General features: G+C 40.9%; 1 protein-coding gene, 1 long non-coding RNA gene and 1 other non-coding gene across 3 annotated transcripts in view; 2 read left to right on the forward strand and 1 right to left on the reverse strand.

Moving 5' to 3' along the window:
• Window positions 1-21,165, forward strand: part of CAMK4 (calcium/calmodulin dependent protein kinase IV) — a 269,812-nt gene that overhangs the window by 66,949 nt on the left and 181,698 nt on the right. The gene's annotated exons all lie outside the window — the stretch shown is intronic.
• Window positions 715-21,165, forward strand: part of LOC133251753 (uncharacterized) — a 55,388-nt gene continuing 34,937 nt past the window's right edge. The window contains exon 1 of the long non-coding RNA XR_009737777.1: window positions 715-8,163. This is a non-coding gene — a long non-coding RNA (uncharacterized LOC133251753). The remainder of the gene's footprint in view (window positions 8,164-21,165) is intronic.
• Window positions 8,931-9,002, reverse strand: TRNAC-GCA (transfer RNA cysteine (anticodon GCA)). The gene has a single exon. It is a non-coding gene; the product is annotated as a tRNA-Cys (tRNA).

The following is a 21,165-nucleotide window of genomic DNA, read 5'->3' on the forward strand; positions in this document are numbered from 1 at the left end:
CTTGAGGAACCACACATACAGAGTTGGATTCTGTCATGAGACTTGGGCTTATAGTCCAAATGTCATTTAAATTTGGAAAATGCCACATAGCTCCTTATGTTTAGAGTTCTAAGGAAAGAATCTCAGAACCCATGTTTCTGTGGTTTATATATACATGAGATTGAAAGTTATAAGTGAAGTAAGCTCAGTTTTTTTTAAAGAATCACTTATCTTTATGTCAAATCATCTACTGTTAATATGCATTGGATTTAATGATTGAATGTAGGAGCAGTGTTCATTATGTGGCCAAAAAATGCGAGTTTGTAAAATACTATTAACAGTGGTCCAGTGCTTAAGTTATTTTCTTCTTTATGTTTGTTTATTCTTTGTATATTAAATAAGAAATATATTTGTGATCAGAAGAAATATAATGCACATTTTAAAATGACAATGGCAAAGGGCTAAGAAACGACTGATGTTTTCCTGTGTAAACATCAATTTCTTTCTTGATATCTGTAGACACACACTATCACTTTTCTTTAAAGTTAACCAAAGCAAGTAGAAATTCCTGCGCAATCATGTCTTTGCAGCACCCGTCTCCTTGGTGCCTTATAGTATCTGAAGGCTCGATTAGTATCTTTAAACTTGTACGTAACGTTTTTTTCAAGGTATTTTCATTATCTGCCTTTGAAGTGATACTTATTAATTGTTTGAGATCTTGGGTTTCTCTTGAAAATATGCTATTTTATAAACATTACACAAAACATGTCTTACAGTAACTTTCAGTTGCTTAAGAAAAGAAGATAAAAAGCCACAATGGGTATATATTTATGTTTCTAATGTCCTGCATCATAATATGTGGTTGGCAGGCGAACAAAGGAAATGCACATTTCAGTGAATTTTAATTTCCATCACACCATAAATGCATAAGCTATGTCATGCTAACACTGCGTGGGTACAATCAGTCAGTCTTACAGTAACGCCAGAGACAATGTCTTCTCATAATTCTCTCCATGATGTCACCCTCAAAGGTTATGGTGTGTGTAAAATAGATTGATTTTCAGTAAACTCCTATATCTGTATCACATTTGAATTTATCTACGTTCCTCTAAGAGTTATGTTTTCAAACTATACAGTATCAGCCACAGATTATTATAGAAAAAAAACACTCCTGTATAAGACAGGTATGTATGGTGTGTAAAATAAGGACATGTGTAGCAAGAGCTTACCTTAGTAAACGGTTTTAGGTTGGATGAGTTGGCAGAGCAAGGACATGATTACTGTGGAAGTCAGTAGAACTGATGTTCAGAGGAATATACCCAGTGATTTCTCCTTGTTTAAAAAGCAGTAAAAGAGACACCATTGCCACTGGCATTTCGTCTTTCCTGCCACAATGTGTATGAAGAAGTATGTGCCACACACTGTTCTGGACCCTTAGAGTCAGAGGACCAAGTTGCCAGTCCTTGATAACTGACACACACGTTCAGTTCCTTGTTGAATGGGCTTCCCTGGGAAAATATTCATTTCAAGGTTTTTAGACTTTTTAAACTCAAGTTTATATGTAAATTTAAATTTCTGAAGGAAAATAGCCATACTTACGGAAGATTAGGTTATATTTGGTATCCTTGTGTTCTTGTAGCTTTTAAAAATGACTTGCTTTCTTAAAAATGGTGGAAAGTTTATTCACTAGTTTGTATTTGTCCACTTGTTCAGTAACCTGTTCATTCACTAATGTATTCAAACAAATACACATAGAGAGCTCACAGTTATGAATGAATGGAAATGGTGGTCTCTTAACATTCTTACAGTGGAAAGTTAAGGACTATATAAATGATTTGTGAGCTTTTAAAACCACAAACCTCATAACCTTAAGCATGGTACTCATAATCCATAAATTTGGGGGGAAAGTCACCCCTAATTCCATCACATTTACCTTTGCATAATACCTTCTAGTTATTTTATACATACATGCGTGTGTAATTTTAAATAGCTGCATTAGGGCATGTATATTTTTTACATTCTTTTTTTATTTAACATTTATGTGATATGTGTAATCAGAAGGAGCAACGTAAAAGACTCAAGACTGCACGTTCTCTCTTTCATTTTTCATCCTGTGGTTTTCCGAGTCATGATTGAGATATATATTGCTCAGGAAAAAAAGCATGATGGTGATAATCGTAAGAATACTGGCACTATCTAAGCTACAGGAACAGAAAAATTGGTGCACATTGTTCTATATTATGTTGCAAATGGAGCCAATTCCCAGTATATTGGAGAGAATCCAGTGAGGGCTTAGAAGAGCATCTGAAGCCCTGTGGCTGAATCCCTTGGTGCTTGAGCTCCATGTGCCCAACCTCCTTTTTTAAAAAGCGGGTTGCATTCTTCATAAGAAAATTCTAAAAAGTTGAGCTATTATTATTGTAACTAATTATGAAATTGCTGCAGATGCTGCTAAGTTCTGTTCAATGTATGAAGCTGTTATATTTTTCACTTTAAATTCAAGGTAATAAAAAGCTGAATGTCATACAGCTCTGATGTCTATTACAGGGAAATAACTCATCATATAAAGCTTTAGGAGGCAAATTTCACTTTAGAAATTTATGACTTTAAAAGCCTATGCAGATCTAAATTGTGAATTAAAAATATATTGCCAGCTGCTTGTTTTAGTAGGGCTTATTTGCAGTTGTTCTGACTTTTAGACTTAACTCTTTATAATAATTCTCCAAAATTGGCTTTCCCCTTTTATCCTTTTATTTAAGACTTTAAAGTAGTAAAAGAACCCAGCGGCAAGGGGAGAGGGGTTCTCAAATCTGACTTACATATCTTAAAAGCATAACAGTTTTCCGTGTCCCTTCACACTCAGCAGATTTTTCATTTACCATTTAGATGTGCCACCGTGCTCTCTTCCCAATCTGACATTCATTGTCTGTACTCTGTTACTCTAAAACTGTAAGTGAAGCATGTTGAATTCTGGCTTAAGTTTAAGAACTCTAGACTTAGGTACAACAGTGTCTCCTTTAGCCTCCAGCTTGGTGCATCATGGTGGTGTGCAAGCTGAAATCACCTCAGGTACATATCTGTAAAAGTTCTACCATAAGAAGGCAGACATTTAGGTACTGGGTTAGCCAAAAAGTTTGATCTTCCCATAACATCTTCTGGAAAACCTCAACGAACTTTTTGGCCAACCCAATACTTAGTAAAGCTGTTGTAGAATTATGGCTCATTAAAAATATAGGAAAGAATATTCTACTCTGTAATTCCCAAAGTATATCTTGGAAATTACTTGCTGGGAGAAAGCTACAATATTTTAAAATATTCAGCAGCTGGGCTTCTCCTCCTTCTCGCAACTGTTGTCTGGGAAACAGAAGGAGCAGGAAATGAAAAAGGAACCAAGACAACTCACACCAGCAACTTTTTTTTCCTGTTGGTCAAACTGTTTTAAAAAAAATGAGGTTGAAGCGTACAACTAAAATTAGGGTTTTTAAATAAACTGTGAGTTCTTTTCTGTTACTGATTTTTATTTACTGTGTAGTTGACCATAGTAACTTCCTTCAAATAAGAGTTGTTTCTTGTATTATTTTTATTGTATCCACTGTGAAAAGAGTCCTACTATCTGGTTAATTAGCACATCCAGCACTTCATATATTTATCTTTGTGCGTGTGTGTATGACAACATTTAAGTTCTACTCTCTCAGCAGATGTCAATTAAATGCAGTGTTAACTACAGTGGGCTTCCCGGGTGGTGCTAGTGGTAAAGAACCCACTGCCAACGCAGGAGCTTTAGGAGGCATGGGTTTGATACCTGGGTTAGGAAGATCCCCTGGAGGAGGACATGGCAATCCATTCTAGTGTTCTTGCCTGGAGAAACTCATGGACAGAGGGGCCTGGTGAACTATAAAGAATTGGACACTACTGAAGTGGTTTAGCACGCACACAGGAACTGTAGTCACCATGTTTTGCGTTAGCTTCTCAGACCTGATTCATCTTACAGCTGGAAGTTTGTACGCATTTACCAACCTCTCCCTTTTTCCCCAGGCTCCAGCCCTCTTCACTGTCTGTTTCTGTGAGTTTGATTTTTTTTAAAGTTTTTTGATTCCACATATAAATGATGCCGTGCATTATCTGTTTTCTCTGTCTGGCTTATTTTTACTTTTAATTGTTTCATTGATTAATAATATAATACTAAATGAAGGTAGGCCCTCAAAGCTGTTTTTATTTGGCAAGATAACACATATTTTCTTTTAGGAAATTCACTTGCTAAAAACACAAGCAAGTAACAAGACCCGTGCCTTCCTCCAGAAAATTAGCAGCTTTTTTGGCACCCTCTCAAACTCCCACCTCCACCCCTGGGGATACGGCAGATATCAATACAGATTCATTGACCGTGCTAGAGAAAGAAGCATCTGGCAGCTCAACACAAGCCTCCTGTGAAAGAAGTCAAGCCTCGCCTTCAGGAAATGCAAGGGGATATTTAAGTCTAGTGAAGACAGTTCTGTTAATATCACTCCCACGTTCTAGCCCTCAGGAAAATACGAAAGTTTCCATGGTGGCCTTTATATATACAGAAGTCCTAATCAGGAATTCCTGGTTCAGCAGATCTTTTAACAGGGAAAGATAATTAACTAATCTTTGCTGTCAGTTGCTTTTTTTCATTTATTTAAATTTGCATTTGCATTCTGTGATTGTTTTATCAAATGAGTATCTTCCAAGATAAACTTACATCTTATTTATAAGACTACTCTATATATTAGCATCTCCTTCATGTATCACAGCCTTGTCATGGTGAAGGGGCTTGTGTAACTCAGTGAAGCTATGAGCCATGCTGTGGAGGGCCACCCAAGATGGAGGGGTCATAGTGAAGAGTTCTGACAAAACGTGGTCCTCTGGAGGAGGGAATGGCAACCCACTCCAGTATACTTGACTGGAGAACCGTTTGAGCAATATGAAAAGACAGAAAGATATGACACTGGAAGATGAGCCTCCTGGGTCAGAAGGTGTACAGTATGCTACTGGGGAAGAATGTGGAAACAGCTCCAAAAAGAATGGAGCGACTGGGCCAAAGCAGAAAAGATGCTGAGTTGTGGATGTGTTTGTTGGTGAAAGTAAAGTCTGATGCTATAAAGAACAAAATTGCATAAAAACCTGGAATGTTAGGTCCATTAATCAAGGTAAATTGAATATAGTGAAGCAGGAGACGACTAGATGGGACATCGACATCTTAGGATTCAGCGAACTAAAATGGATGGGAATGGGCGAATTTAATTCAGATGACCATTATATCTACTACTGTGGGCAAGAAGCCCTAAGAAGAATTGGAGTAGCCCTCACAGTCAACGAAAGAGTCCGAAATGCAGTACTTGGGTGCAATCCCAAAAACAACAGAATAACTTTGGTTTGTTTCCAAGGCAAACCATTCAGCATCACAGTAATCCAAGTCTATGCCACAACCACTAATGCCAAAGAAGCTGAAGTTGACTAGTTCTATGAGGACATATATGACCTTCTAGAACTAACACACAAAAAAGATGTTCTGATCATCATACAGGACTGGAATGCAAAAGTAGGTAGTCAGGAGATACCCATAGTAACAGGCAAGTTTGACCTTGGAGTACAAAATGAAGCAAGGAAAAGGCTAACAAGAGTCTTTCCAAGAGAACACACTGGTCATAACAAGCACCCTTTTCCAACAACCCAAGAGAAGACTCTATACATGGACATCACCAGATGTTCAATGCCGAAAGCAGATTGATTATATTCTTTGCAGCCAAAGATGCAGAAGCTCTATACAGTCAGCAAAAACAAGACTGGGAGCTGACTGTGCCTCGGATCATGAGCTCCTTATTGCAAAATTCAGGTTTAAATTGAAGCAGGTAGGGAAAACCACTAGACCATTCAGATATGACCTCAATCAAATCCCTTACGATTATACTGTGGAAGTGATGAATAGATTCAGGGGATTAGATCTAGTAGACAGAGTGCCTGAAGAACTATGGACAGAGCTTCATAACATTATACAGGAGGCAGTGACCAAAACCATCCCAAAGAAAAAGAAATGCAGGAAGGCAAAGTGGTTGCCTGAGGAGGCTTTATGAATAGCTGTGGAAAGAAAAGAAGGAAGAGGCAAGGGAGAGAGGGAAGATGATATGCCCAACTGAATGCAGAGTTCCAGAGAATACCAAGGAGAGATATGAATGCCTTCTTAAATGAACAATGCAAAGAAATATAGGGGAAAAAAAGAAGGGGAAGGACTAGAGATCTCTTCAAGAAAGTTGGGAGATATCAAGGGAGTACTTCATGCAAAGATAGGCACAATAAAGGACAGAAATGGTAAGGACTTAATAGAAGCAGAAGAGACTAAGAAGAGGTGGCAAGAATACACAAAAGAACTATACAAAAAAGATCTTAATGACCTGGATAACCATGATGGTGTGGTCACTCACCTAGAACCAGACAAGCTAGTGGAGGTAATGAAATTCCAGTTGAGCTATTTAAAACCCTAAAAGATGATGCTGTTAAAATGCTGTATTCAGTAAGTCAACAAATTTGGAAAACTCAGCAGTGGCCACAGGACTGGAAAAGGTCAGTTTGCATTCCAGTCCCAAAGAAGGACGATGCCAGAGAATGTTCAAACTACTGCACAGTTGCACTCATTCACACGCCAGCAGTGTTATGCTGTGAATCGTTCAAGCTGGGTTTCAGCAGTATGTGAACCAAGAGCTTCCAGATGTACAAGCTGGGTTTAGAAAAGGCAGAGGAACCAGAGATCAAATTGCCAATGTTCGTTGGATCATGGAAAAAGCAAGGGAGTCCCTGAAAAACATTTACTTCTGCTTCATTGACTATGCTAAAGCCTTTGAGTGTTTGAATCACAACAAACTGTGAAGAATTCTTAAAGATATGGGAGTACCAAATCACCTTACCTGTCTCCTGAGAAACTAGTATGCAGGACAAGAAGCAACAGAACTGGACATGGAACAGTGGACTAGTTAAAACTTGGGAAAGGAGTAGGACAAAACTGGATATTGTCACCCTACTTATTTAACTTACATGCAGAGTACATCATGCAAAATGCTAGACTGGATGAAGCACAAGCTGGAATCAAGATTGCTGGGAGAAATATCAATATCCTCAGGTATGCAGATGATACTATTCTAATGGCGGAAAGCGAAAGGGAACTAAAGAGTCTCTTGATGACAGTGAAAGAAGAGAGTGAAAAAGCTGGCTTAAAACAGCATTCAAAAAATTAAGATCATGGCATCCGGTCCCATCACTTCAGGATAAATAAATGGGGGAAGAAGTGGAAGTAGTGATGAATTTTATTTTCTTGGGCTCCAAAATCACTGCAGACAATGACTGCAGCCATGAAATTAAAAGACAGACACTAGCTCCTTGGAAGGAAAGCTATGACAAATCTAGACATCACGTTAAAAAGCAGAGACATCACTTTGCTGACAAAGGTGCATATAGTCAAAGCTACGGTTTTTCCAGTAGTCATGTCCAGATGTGAGAGTTGGACCATAAAGATACATGAGCACCCAAGAATTGATGTCTTCAAAATGTGGTACTGGAGAAAACTCTTGAGGGTTCCTTAGCCTGCAAGGAGATCAAACCAATCAGTCATAAAGGATGTCAACCCTAAATATTCATTTGTAAGGACTGATGTTAAAGGTGAAGCTGGAATACTTTGGCCACCTGATAAAAGAGCCAACTCACTGCAGAAGACCCTGATGCTGGGAAAGACTGAGGGCAAGTGGAGAAGCGGGCAACAGAGGATGAGGTGATTGGATGGCATCACTGACTGGATGGACATGAGTTTGGGTAAACTCCACGAGATAGTGAAGGACAGGGAGGCCTGGCGTGCTGTGGTTCTTGGGGTCGCAAAGAGTCAGACACGACTGAGTGACTGAAAAACAACAATAAATTAGCATGTATAGACAAATAACCTGTGGCTTGAAAGAAATTGATCTAGGGTGAAAATATATCAGTAGTCAAGTAAGTAGAATTTTGAACAAAACAGAACAACATTCAAAATTTTGGCTTTGTTCTGTGACTTTTACAGCCTTTGGGAGATTCTGTTGTGTGACGGACCCACTCTCTGCAGGGCCAAGCATTTCTGACTCGGTCCCATCAGTTCCGGTCCTGTCCATGGTACCGAGAAGATGATCAGTCATCAGTCCTGAAACAGTATGTGACTATAGACACATGTATGGCATAAATCAAGAAATAGGTTATTGGAGGCAGAATTGGATTTGATTAGAGCCTTTTTTACATTATAAAAGGAAAACTCTTCCTGTTCATAATTACTTAGAACTGGCAAAAATGCCACATTCAGTAGCTTTGCGTGGTGGAGTTTCAATTTTTCTCTCAAGCTTCTTTAAGGTACAAAAGACTCAAGACACTTTTTTGACTAAACGGCACAGCAGAATTTCAATTTCTTAAAGATTTCCTAGATTAGAATCCTATTGTAAAAATGAGTTCTTTCTAGAAGAACTTTAGAATTTAACTTTCATCGGTAAAACATCCTCTTCTTTTTTCATATTCAAGCCTTTGTGGATACCATGCAATTAATTTTCAAATGATCATGAAGGCAGTTTAACAGCTCATTCGTATTTTCTAAACTCTCTCCTGGTAGTGTCTCCAGATGAATGAAGTACAGTGCTCTCCATAGCACCTAAGGAAGGAGTGTTGCTTAATATTATTCAAAGTGCTCTGAAATGAGAGCATTTACAATCATGAAATAATGTCTATTTCAACATCTTTTATTTTAAAAATTCTTTATTGACCATTTAAAAATTTTATGGGTACATTCTAAATAAAGATAATAGAACCTATTGCTCAGTCGTGTCTGACTCTTTTCGACCCCATGGACTATAGCCTATCAGGCTCCTCCGTCCATGGGATTTTCCAGGCAAGCATTTGGAGTGGGTTGCCATTTCCTTCTCCAGGGAATCTTCCCAACCCAGGAATCAAACCTGGGTCTCCTGCATTGCAGGCAGACGCTTTACCATCTGAGCCACCAGGGAAGCCTTAGGGAAGCCCTAGGGAAGCCCTATGATATCCTGCTGCCTTCCGATATATAGGATATCTGTCATATTTGCATTACCAAAACAAAACATTTTCCTTTTAAACCTTCAGATAGCTGTCTATCTGTGATGAAAAATAAAAATTTCTGTTCCTTAAAATTGCTCTGTAAAACAGGATATATCTTATACATATCTGTGTGTCTTATAGAACAGTAATGATATCAGATATGTTTCCTTGTGTTACAGTTTCCTTATTTGCCCAGTGGAGATGATGCAGGTCCCTACCAAGATAACTAGGCTATTGCAAACATCAAGGAGATAAATTATGGACACATTTGTAGAGATAAATAAAGCATTATCCAAAATGCCCTTATGCTAATAGCAGCTACTAGGGATTAAGTTAGATCCCTTTGGGTGAAGAATACAGAACTTCCTCTACTGTAGCTAGGTGATAAGACCTAAAGATAATAAATATAATAAATATATAATAAAATATAATAAAGATAATATAATAAGCATACATTATCAAATTGAATCCTATGTAAAATCAAGAATAGTATAAGGAAATAGTTTGCAGTAAGATCAGTGTACTTTTTATTGAAATGCAATTAATGTACAATACACTTAATTGAGATTGCTTTGAGATCACTCACCTAGAGCCAGACATCCTGGAATATGAAGTCAAGTGGGCCTTAGAAAGCATCACTACGAACAAAGCTAGTGGAGGTGATGGAATTCCAGTTGAGCGATTTCACATCCTGAAAGATGATGCTATGAAAGTGCTGCACTCAATATGCCAGCAAATTTGGAAAACTCAGCAGTGGCTACAGGACTGGAAAAGGTCAGTTTTCATTCTGATCCCAAAGAAAGGCAATTCCAAAGAATGCTCAAACTACCGCACAATTGCACTCATCTCACATGCTAGTAAAGTAATGCTCAAAATTCTCCAAGCCAGGCTTCAGCAATATGTGAACCCTGAACTTCCTGAGGTTCAAGCTGGTTTTAGAAAAGGCAGAGGAACCAGAGACCAAATTGCCAACATCCACTGGATCATGGAAAAAGCAAGAGAGTTCCAGAAAAGCATCTATTTCAGCTTTATTGACTATGCCAAAGTCTTTGACTGTGTGGATCACAATAAACTGTGGAAAATTCTGAAAGAGATGGGAATACCAGACCACCTGACCTGCCTCTTGAGAAACCTATATGCAGGTCAGGAAGCAACAGTTAGAACTGGACATGGGACAACAGATTGGTTCCAAATAGGAAAAGGAGTACGTCAAGGCTGTATATTGTCACCCGGCTTATTTAACTTATATGCAGAGTACATCATGAGAAATGCTTGGCTGGAAGAAGCACAAGCTGGAATCAAGATTGCTGGGAGAAATATCAATAACCTCAGATATGCAGATGACAGAAAGTGAAGAGGAACCAAAAAGCTGCTTGATCAAAGTGAAAGAGGAGAGTGAAAAAGTTGGCTTAAAGCTCAACATTCAGAAAACTAAGACCATGGCATCTGGTCCCATCACTTCATGGGAAATAGATGGGGAAACAGTGGAAACAGTGTCAGGCTTTATTTTTCAGGGCTCCAAAATCACTGCAGATGGTGACTGCAGCCATGAAATTAAAAGACACTTACTCTTTGGAAAGAAAGTTATGACCAATCTAGATAGCATATTCAAAAGCAGAGACATTACTTTGCCAACAAAGGTCGTCTAGTCAAGGCTATGGTTTTTCCTGTGGTCATGTATGGATGTGAGAGTTGGACTGTGAAGAAAGCTGAGCACTGAAGAATTGATGCTTTTGAACTGTGGTGTTGGAGAAGACTCTTGAGAGTCCCTTGGACTGCAAGGAGGTCCAACCAGTCCATTCTAAAGGAGATCAGCCCTGGGATTTCTTTGGAAGGAATGATGCTAAAGCTGAAACTCCAGTACTTTGGCCACCTCATGCGAAGAGTTGACTCGTTGGAAAAGCCTCTGATGCTGGGAGGGATTGGGGGCAGGAGGAGAAGGGGACGACAGAGGATGAGATGGCTGGATGGCATCACCGACTCGATGGATGTGAGTCTGAGTGAACTCCGGGAATTGGTGATGGGCAGGGAGGCCTGGCGTGCTGTGATTCATGGGGTCACAAAGAGTCAGAGATGACTGAGCGACTGCACTGAACTGAACTGATATTTTTTGCAGAGTTGTAAGTGTAGCTAGGGAACTCAGCTATGATCATACGGTGTCCAGTGAGGGAATTTCATTATCTTTCTTCTCTCATCTGTCATCTTTTACTCAGGTCTGAGTTTCGTAGGTGGGACACTGTCCATGAGAGCAGAGGGGCGTGAGGGACAGCAAACAGGAGGCCCGAGGCCCAGGAATGGAAGCAGAGTTGACCTAAGGGTTAGCATGAACAGGTTAAAAAAAGTGCACGTTGTGGTCAAGGTTAAAAAAACAAACAAGGATTTAGTTAAGAAAATGCTTCCAAGAGAGAACTCTAAAACAAGACCATGATGAGAATTAGAAAATAAAGCTCAAAGTGGGTAGGTAGAACGTTCTGGAGCCAGCTGGAATCAATGAGAAGACAGGACTGCAGAATGAAGTTCAAAACTCAGTGAAAGGCAAGATTGTGCTGGGGTCCCCCTTTGACCCTGTGCCATTTCCTTAAGCTTTGCAAGTGTGGTGGCTGAAGGGAGGAACAACTTAAAAATATTTGGCACTTCTTCCTCTGTGTTCCCTGATGGCTCAGAGGATAAAGCATCTGCCTGCCATGCGGGCAATCCCTGGGTTGGGAAGATCCTCTGGAGAAGGAAATGGCACCCCACTCCAGTATTCTTGCCTGGAGAATCCCATGGACGGAGGAGCCTGGAGGGCTACAGTACATGGGGTTGCAAAGAGTCAGACATGACTGAGTGACTTTCACTCACTTGCTCACTTGCCATCTTAAAAAGAAGTTTGAAATATGGCTCTATCTTGCCATAGAGAAGGAAATGGCAGCTCACTCCAGTGTTCTTGTCTGCAAAATCCCATGGACAGAGGAGTCTGGTAGGCTAAAGCCCATGGGGTTGCAAAGAGTCAGACACAACTGAGTGACTAACACTTTGCTTTATGGAAAATAACATTTAAATAAAAAATAGATTTTTTTTACTATTTTTGTTTACTGTACAAATTAAGCATTGAAATAAATGTGCAAGTGACTTTTTCCTTTATTTAACATGAAATCATTGAGTGCCTAATGAATGCAAGCAGCCACGTTAGGCGGTAAGAGGTTTGTACCGGGGACTGGGAGAATGAAGAGGGAGGAAATGCTTTGGGAGAAACACTGGAGTTTGTGTGTTTGTGTGAGGCTGTAGGAGGAGGTGGAAATTTGAGCGGTGACTTTGAGGGTGGGTGAAACTTAAAAAGGTGGAAGGAAAGGAGAAGGTGCTCTGGGCAGCAGCGTAATTCCAGACGTGAACTGGATAATGAACCTGTCTTCTAAGCGTGAGTGTCTGATTGTGCAGTTCGCTGAAAAGAATAAAAGGACTTGGCTGTAAGGGCAACACGCCGAGCGACAGTAGTGAGTCTGAGTCCCCTTCCCATTCCGGCCGTGCTGTCGTCCAGGTGTGCAGCGCCTAAGCACTTGAAGTGTGGCTGGTCTGACTGGAGATGTGCTTTAAGTGTAAAATACATGCTAGATATTTAAGACCTAGCATAAGAACAAAAAAGAATGTAAGGTATCACGGTAATTTTGTATTGGTTACATGTTGAAATGAATTTTGGATAAATTCAATTTATATTGGATATAAACTTGGATACATTGACTATATTGAAAATATTATTAAAATTAACTGTAACCTGTTCCTTTTTACCTAAGAAATGTGGCTGCTGGGAATTTTAAATTACATATGTAGTTAGCATTCAGAGAGAGCAGTTTTTGCTTCTGTTGGACAGTGCTGTTCTAAATACTATAAAACAGGAGAATGTGGAAATAAATGACTTCTGCAATATGATTACTCCCCATGTACATGTATTAATATTTTTAAAAGCCTTCTTTGACTCCTACTCACATGCTTTATATGTGATAGCGAACAGGATTTTCTTTTTGGTTGCCTAGTTTATTTGTACAGTATTATGAAGTTGGATCTATGCTGAACAGACTTGAGGGTTCCACCCATGGAGCAAGCCTACAAACCGCCCCAAGCTCCACCCAGGAGACAGCTCGAGTTGGGCTTATACTTAGGCCCTTTTTGCACCTTCTCATTTTCATCACTGTCTTCACCTAAAGGTTAAAGAGAATGAGGAAAGAGATTGAGCAATGAGACCAAGTTTGAGACGATTAAGTTAACTGAAGTCACAGAAACGTCTGTGCTAGTGTCTGCTGAATTGTCTGTGAATGTCTCCATCGTGGGATTGCTTTGCTTGTAAGATTTGTAAAACAAGGTAGAGTTGCTGCCATTAATACAGGTGAAAAATACAGGAGCGAGAGAGCTCATGTGGACTGGTTGCAAAAGAAGATGCTTCCATTCTTTCTTCCTGAACATCTGAAACATTGCCTTGTCTGGGAACATGACTCTTCACTTTGCCTAGTTGTTTGAATTATTTTGAGGTTCTATAATTTTCTTTTTGAAGAAGGCATCTAGTGATGTGTATTGTTTTAGTAAAAATGAAGTCATTGATGAAGTGTAGATCACCCTTGCAGTGCGGTAATAGTCTTTTTGTCCAGGCGTTCTTCACAAAGGAAAGAATTACATAAAATGTCTTATTTTCTCCTTTTGTTGAAATATTTAATTTACCATCTGCTTCTTAGCCATTGATACTATAGTGGTAGATATCATAGACAAATTGCTGAAGAAAAGAATGTAATTGACTTTTTTACTGAACCAGTGGGTGGGATTTTTTTTTTTTTCAGTATTTTAAGGAAACTGCCAAACTTGCATGCATCACTTTAAGGAGTTGACTCGTTTAAACTTTTGCAACCTCTTTTAAATAACCTTGAGAGATGTCGTGAAAAAATACGGGATTGTAAATGTTGGAATCAAGGGAAAATTAGGTTACTTTAACATGACCTTTTAACGTGTCATAAGAACTCTCCTGTCAAAAATTTGAACTGCATTTCACATTAGATTTAGTTGAATGTGTTTGCATCAAAATTACCAGTTAACTTTCAAGGGAGGAAAGCCTCTTGGGAGCCAAAATGGATTAAAAACGTCTTTTCCTTGTGTTCAGGAACTCAGTGACCATAATTTTAAAATTTTATTTACCATTGGGAAAATTTGCAAATTTGTGGTTTGAACTGACTCCTAATCAAAATCCACCTACTGAAAAAGGATTTGATGCAGCTAATTATGTTTTTAACCAACCCCCTTCAAATACCTTGAGAGGGTACGGCTCTCTTCCTTCACCCAGCCAGGCTGTCTGTTTGCTTCTACCTGTCTCAGGCAAAACCCCTGCCTAGCAGTAACTGAAAAGATTATTTACTGGGAATGACAACAAAGACTTTTTTTGAGAGTAATTCATCTCATTCTATAGAATGATTTACATACATGCTTACACAGTAAAACAGTCACAATGAGTAAGAATTAACAAAGAGTGGCTCTGGTAGTACATGTTGATCTATTTCCATTTGGATGTTAATGAAACTCTTACTAGAGTGGTGAAGGAACTATAAGCCCTGATTTTATTCCACTTATATCTGGGATTAGAATGACCTTAATTATTGTTTTTAAGTGTAACCTATTTATTAAAAGAATATGTTACCTTAAAAGCCTAGGATTTTAAACTCCAAATATGTAGAATTATAAGAAAGGAGGTAAAAATAAGGATTGCAGAATAAAATTTTATTTTATGAAATAACCAATGTTCCCTTTAAAAAATTATTTTCCTGTGGTTATTATTATTTATTTATTTATGGATATTTATCTAGATGTCACAGAGTTTGCAGGTAAAATTTAAAATAATTTTGGGAGTCACTGTTTTTGAAAATCAGTTCCAAATGACAGCAAAGCATCTCTGGCATTAAAATTTAGTGCAGTGGAAAAACATGACGTGATCTAGACATGTTCAGTTTGGTTGACTCGGATTTTAGAAAAAGTCAATTATGTACAATATACTTGAAATCATTTATGCAGTGGGAAAAAAACTAATTATCTGGGCTTTAGCCCTAGATATTGAACTCATTAAAAATGCCTTCTATAATCTCAAAATGAAACCCAGTTAATCATTTTGAAAGGAAAAATAAAATTAAGCATCCAGTCATTTGAAGGAGAAAGCAATGGCACCCCACTCCAGTACTCTTGCCTGGAAAATCCCGTGGACGGAGGAGCCTGGTAGGCTGCAGTCCATGGGGTCACTGAGGGTCGGACGCGACTAGGCGGCTTCACTTTCACTTTTCACTTCCATGAATTGGAGAAGGAAATGGCAAACCACTCCAGTGTTCTTGCCTGGAGAATCCCAGGGACGGGGGAGCCTGATAGGCTGCCGTCTATGGGGTCACACAGAGTCGGACACAGCTGAAGTGACTTAGCAGCAGATAAAAAATATAATAATTGAAATGTAGTTTACTTTCCACTCAGCACATTTGGTTTATCTGTGTTGTGGTTTTATTTGTTGAATTTCATTGACTGACTGACTTATTTGTATAGCAAAGGTTGTGTTAGTCACTGCTGCTAAGTCACTTCAGTTGTGTCCGACTCTATGCGACCCCGTAGACGGCAGCCCACCAGGCTCCCCTGTCCCTGGGATTCTCCAGGCAAGAACACTGGAGTGGGTTGCCATGTCCTTCTCCAATGCGTGAAAGTGAAGTCGCTCAGTCGTGTCCAACTCTTAGCGACCCCATGGACTGCAGCCCTCCAGGCTCCTCCATCCATGGGATTTTCCAGGCAAGAGTACTGGAGTGGGGTGCCATTGGCTTCTCGGGTTAGTCACTGAGTTGTGTCCAACTCTTGGCAACCCCATGGACCGTAGTTCCTCTGTCTGTGGGATTCTCTAGGCAAGAAGACCGGAGTGGGCAGCCATTCCCCCCTCCAGGGGATCTTCCCAGCCCCGGGGCTGAGCCCAGGTCTGTGTTACCTGACGGCAGTGGTGAGCATGATTCTCTCAGGCACATGGCAGACCTCACACGGACCTCTCCTAAGAGTGCCATTGAAATGCAGTTGAATTTAAAGCGTGAAATTTATGTGCAGAGAAACTGTTATTAAAGAATCTAACAGTCATCAGTCTTTCTATAATCAGAGTGCTGTCTAAGTGAATGGGAAAACTTCAAGCCTCCCCTCTTGAGCTTCCCCCAAGCCCCTCTGCACTGTGAGGAGAAGCGGCATCAGTTTGGCTGGCATTAAGTTGTAACCAGGTCCAAGGCAAAAAGGAAAAATAATTACTCCAGTTCCTCTCCCTCATAGTTTCTAAAATCGGCTGCTTTCAGGGGCTGCCTGCTGCCATGCGGCAGCCACCACTTGCGTAGTTGCTGCTCTGGAGACTTGCAGAGAGAGTGCTGGTGTTAGCATGCTGCGTGGCTTGCTGATTATCTCTGTGATTTCTGTTTGAAGATTAATTGAGCTTTGAATAGAAAAACTCCAGACAGGTGGTATGTTAACCCATTTTTTCCTTTGAAAGGAAAAAGGGTGCAGGGGGTAGTATAAAAGCTACATAACGGACGGGAGACCAGCTGGACAGTCTGTGACTCCCACTGAACTTGTAGGGAAATATTCTGGTTTTGTAGAGCCAGCACCACACCTGTGTTCACAGGGCAGCGCTGTCACTTAAAAGTTTAAGGATTCCCTGCTTTCCTAGAGAAGTTTCTCAAAGCCTGGTAATTATAGATATTATGTAAAAACAGCTGTGTTTGCTGCTGTCTGGTCTCATTCCAGTAGCGAATCAATGCGGATGATTTGTCAGTCTTCCCAATCTTTAGTAGCACTGAGGTGGGTTTGTGGTGCTGTTGCTGTTCCTTTGGGGTTTTAAAGTTTATTTCTTTGGTATTTTTTCACTGCCAGTTCTCTTGGTATATTTAGAAAGTCAGATTAAAACTTATACTGTTGTTTAGATAACTCAGAGAACTAAAAATGTGGGATGGATTTCTGTTCTCGAAGCGTCTTAGCAGCAGCAAAACAAAAAGAACTAACACTTCGAGACCTCATGGACTGCAGCCTACCAGGTTCCTCCGTCCATGGGGTTTTCAGGGCAAGAGTACTGGAGTGGGGTGCCATTCCCTTCTCTGTCTTTTCGTTTGCCTCTTGCTGATTGAATGAACTCCAGCAAGAAAGGAACCACTCTGCGCTTTAGTCTTCATCTGTGAAATGGGCGTAAAATAAAACCATGCCCATGTGTTCTGAGAAATAGAGGAGATAGTGCAAGTGCAGATCATGGCACAACGCCTGACCTAGATTAACTGCTTATTAAATGTTTGTTTTTCTGTTTTAAAATTTAATTCAGTCAGTTCAGTCAGTTCAGTCGCTCAGTCGTGTCCGACTCTTTGCGACCCCATGAATCGCAGCACGCCAGGCCTCCCTGTCCATCACCAACTCCCGGAGTTCACTCAAATTCACGTCCATCGAGTCAGTGGTGCCATCCAGCCATCTCATCCTCTGCCGTCCCCTTCTTCTCCTGCCCCCAATCCCTCCCAGCATCAGAGGCTTTTCCAATGAGTCAACTCTTCGCATGAGGTGGCCAAAGTACTGGAGTTTCAGCTTTAGCATCATTCCTTCCAAAGAAATCCCAGGGCTGATCTCCTATAGGATGGACTGGTTGGATCTCCTTGCAGTCCAAAGGACTCTCAAGAGTCTTCTCCAACACCACAGCTCAAAAGCATCAATTCTTCGGCGCTCAGCTTTCTTCACAGTCCAACTCTCACATCCATGCATGACCACAGGAAAAACCATAGCCTTGACTAGAATTAGAACATTGTTTTACAGTGTGGTGTTGGTTTCTGCCACACGAGGGCGGGAATCAGCCCTGACCACGCCCCTGGCCGCCCCGCCCCCCCAGTCCATCCCTCTGGCCAGCGCAGCCCTAGCCCGGTGCCCGGGTTTGACAGCAGGGTCTCCCCAGCCAGTCACGAAGTGCTGTGTTCCTGAGACACCTGGGTCTCTTCCTTCCATGACAGCATCAGGCTCAGTCTGAATATCTATAGAGGCCTCCGTGGCTGCTTTTCAGATATTCTGGAGTTTCTGGTGGTAGTCAGAGATTTCAGGACCGAAACAGATGCTACTTCAGCCACAGATTATAGAATTCTTCAGGCTATGCCTTGTAAATACTGTATTAATAAAGCAGTCAGGAAACTCACAGCGATGTCTTTGAGTTTAAAACACAGTGTAGGAAGGAGCTGAGGGCCAGTAACCCATTGGTTCAGGTGATTTCTGGGTGCAGAGCCTTTGCAGTTCTTATTGATGCCTTCAGTGGGGGCCTTTGCAACCTTGGCTGTGGTATATTTTCTGAGACTTCAGTTAGCAATGGGACCCCTTATCCCATCATTGGGAAATATGATCGAAACTAACTTCTTTGCAAACTTAAAACAACTTTAACACAAGTTGTGCATGAAGTATTTTTTAGTACATTGAATGGATGTCCCTTCTATTCTGGGTATCCGTTTTCCTAAACAATTACAATTCCAAATTGGATGCATCTCACCTTAAGCCAGAGTTTCTCAGCCTTGGCACTATTGATATTTTGAGCCAATAATTCTTTCCATTTTTTTGAGTGATGTCATCTTGTGCTTTGTAAGATATCTAGCAATGTCTTTGTCTTCTGCTTACAAGATGTTAGAAAACCCCTCCCACTCAGACAACAAAAATGTCTTCAGAGATTGATAAATGTCACGTAGGGAGGTGGGCAAAATCACCCCTGGTTGAGACCCTCTGTCTTAAGTACAGTTACTTCTCGTTCAGTTGCAAAGTCGGGTCTGACTCTTTGTGACCCCGTGGACTTCAGCAAACCAGGCTTCCCTATCCTTCACTATCTCCCAGAGTTTGCTGAAACTCATGTCCATTGAGTCAATGATGCCTTCCAACCATCTCATCCTCTATCTCCCCTCAATCTTTCCCAGCATCAGGGTCTTTTCCATTGAGTTGGCTCTTCACATTAGGTGGCCAAAATATTGGAGTTTCAACTTCAGCATCAGTCCTCCAGGATTGAGTGGTTTGATCTCCTTGCTGTCCAAGAGACTGTCAAGAGTCTTCTCCAGCACCACAGTTTCAAAGTATCAATTCTTCGGTGCTCAGCCTTCTTTATGGTCCCACTCTTATGTCTGTACATGACTACTGGAAAACCCATAGCTTTGACTATACAGACCTTTGTTGACAAAGTGATATCTCTGCTTTTAAATATGCTGTCTATGTTTATCATTACTTTCCTTCTAAGGAGCAAGTAGAAAGTGAAAGTGTTAGTCGCTCAGTCATATCCGACTCTTTGTGACCCCTTGGACTATAGCCCACCACAGTCCTATATCCATGGAATTCTCCAGGCAAGAATACTGAAGTGGGTAGCCATTCCCTTCTCCAGGGAATCTTCCAGCTCATGGATTGAACCCAAGTCTCCAGCATTGCTGGCGGATTCTTTACCAGCTGAACACCAAGGAGCAAGTGTCTTTTAATTTCATGGCTGCACTCACCATCCACAGTGATTTTTGGAGCCCAAGAAAATAAAATCTGCCACTGTTTCCATTTTTTCCCCAACTATTTTTCATGAAGTGATGGGACCAGATAATTTTAATGTGTGTATATATGCTCAGTCGCTCAGTCATGTCTGCCTCTGTGACCCCATGGGCTTTAGTCCACTAGGCTCCTCTGGATTGAATATCAAAGTGCTGTTCAGAATCTCCCTTTCTCCATGATCTTTCTCCTCTATTCACCACACTTCTGGTAGCTCTGACTCAGATCTCTGTCTTCTCTGTTCATCTGTCTTCGTCTCCATCCCAGCTGTGTCATTCATCAGAACACCGTTTTAAAATCTCTCCGACAACTTTCCCTTTTCTCCCTTCCCACAACCACTGCCCTCATCCATGCCTGCACTTCTGTGTTGGCTTCTCCAACAGTCTCCTGAGTTTTTCTCTCCAGTATATATCCTGCACCCCTTATCTTCTTAAAGCACTGATCCTAATGCTCCTGGACTTAGAAACCTCAATAACTTTTCTTCTGTGCACGGTGTTGATCACAGATCCCCATCTTGGTGAAACTTTCTCTACTCACAGCTCATCTGATTTCACATTAGACTGCCCCCTCATGCTCCCAGTGGAATTGCCTGCCCAGGGGTTATCACTGTGCTTGTGTGTGTATTGAAGCCCGGCTCTTGAGCCATTGCTCACTTCCTTTTCATGGAATGGTCGTGGCTTTCCTCTCCTTCTGCTAAATTCTTCTTATCCTTGAAGGAGAGAGCCCAATGATGCATCCTGTATGAAGCTTTCCCTGATTCTGTCACTTTTCTTTAAGCTACCATTGCCTTTTCCTGAGCTTCTTCCTTGTATCGCTTGTTCTTCTAGCAGTGTGCATAACTAGAGACTCAAGAAGGATTTTTTAACATTTCTTTTTATTTTTAATTGGAGGATAGTTGCTTTTCAGTGTTGGGTTGGTTGCTGCCATTCGTCAGCATGAGGCAGCCTTCGGTGCACACGGTGCCCCGCTCTGTGCCTGCCTCCCCCCGCCTCCCCATCTCACTCCCTGGACTGTCACGGAGCACCGGTGAGCTCCCTGCGTCAGACAGCAAGTTCCCACCGGCTGTCTCTTTCACACAGCGGCAGTACACGTTTCCGTGTTCCCCTCTCCAGTCATCCCGCCCTCTTCTTACCCCCTGTGTCCACTGCTGCCCTGCGGATAGGCTCATCAGCACCATCTTTCTATATTCCGTGTGTACACGTTAGTATGTGATATTTGCTTCTGTCTTTCTGACTTACTTCACTCGGGGTAATAGGCTCCAGATTCATCCGCCTCATTAGAATTGACTCAGATGTGTTCCTTTTTATAGCTGAGTAATGTTCCATTGTATATATGTACCATATCTTCTTTATCCATTCATCTGTCAGTGGGCATCTAAGTTGCTTCCATGTCCTGCCTATTGTAAAGAGTGTTGCAGTGAACACTGGGGTCATGTGTCTTTTTCAGTTATGGTTTCCTTGGGGTATATTTTTTTGGGCTCCAAAATCACTGCAGATGGTGACTGCAGCCATGAAATTAAAAGACACTTACTCCTTGGAAGGAAAGTTATAACCAACCTAG

The sequence above is a fragment of the Bos javanicus genome, chromosome 7, assembly GCF_032452875.1.
Source record: "Bos javanicus breed banteng chromosome 7, ARS-OSU_banteng_1.0, whole genome shotgun sequence".
NCBI classification, from domain to species: domain Eukaryota; kingdom Metazoa; phylum Chordata; class Mammalia; order Artiodactyla; family Bovidae; genus Bos; species Bos javanicus.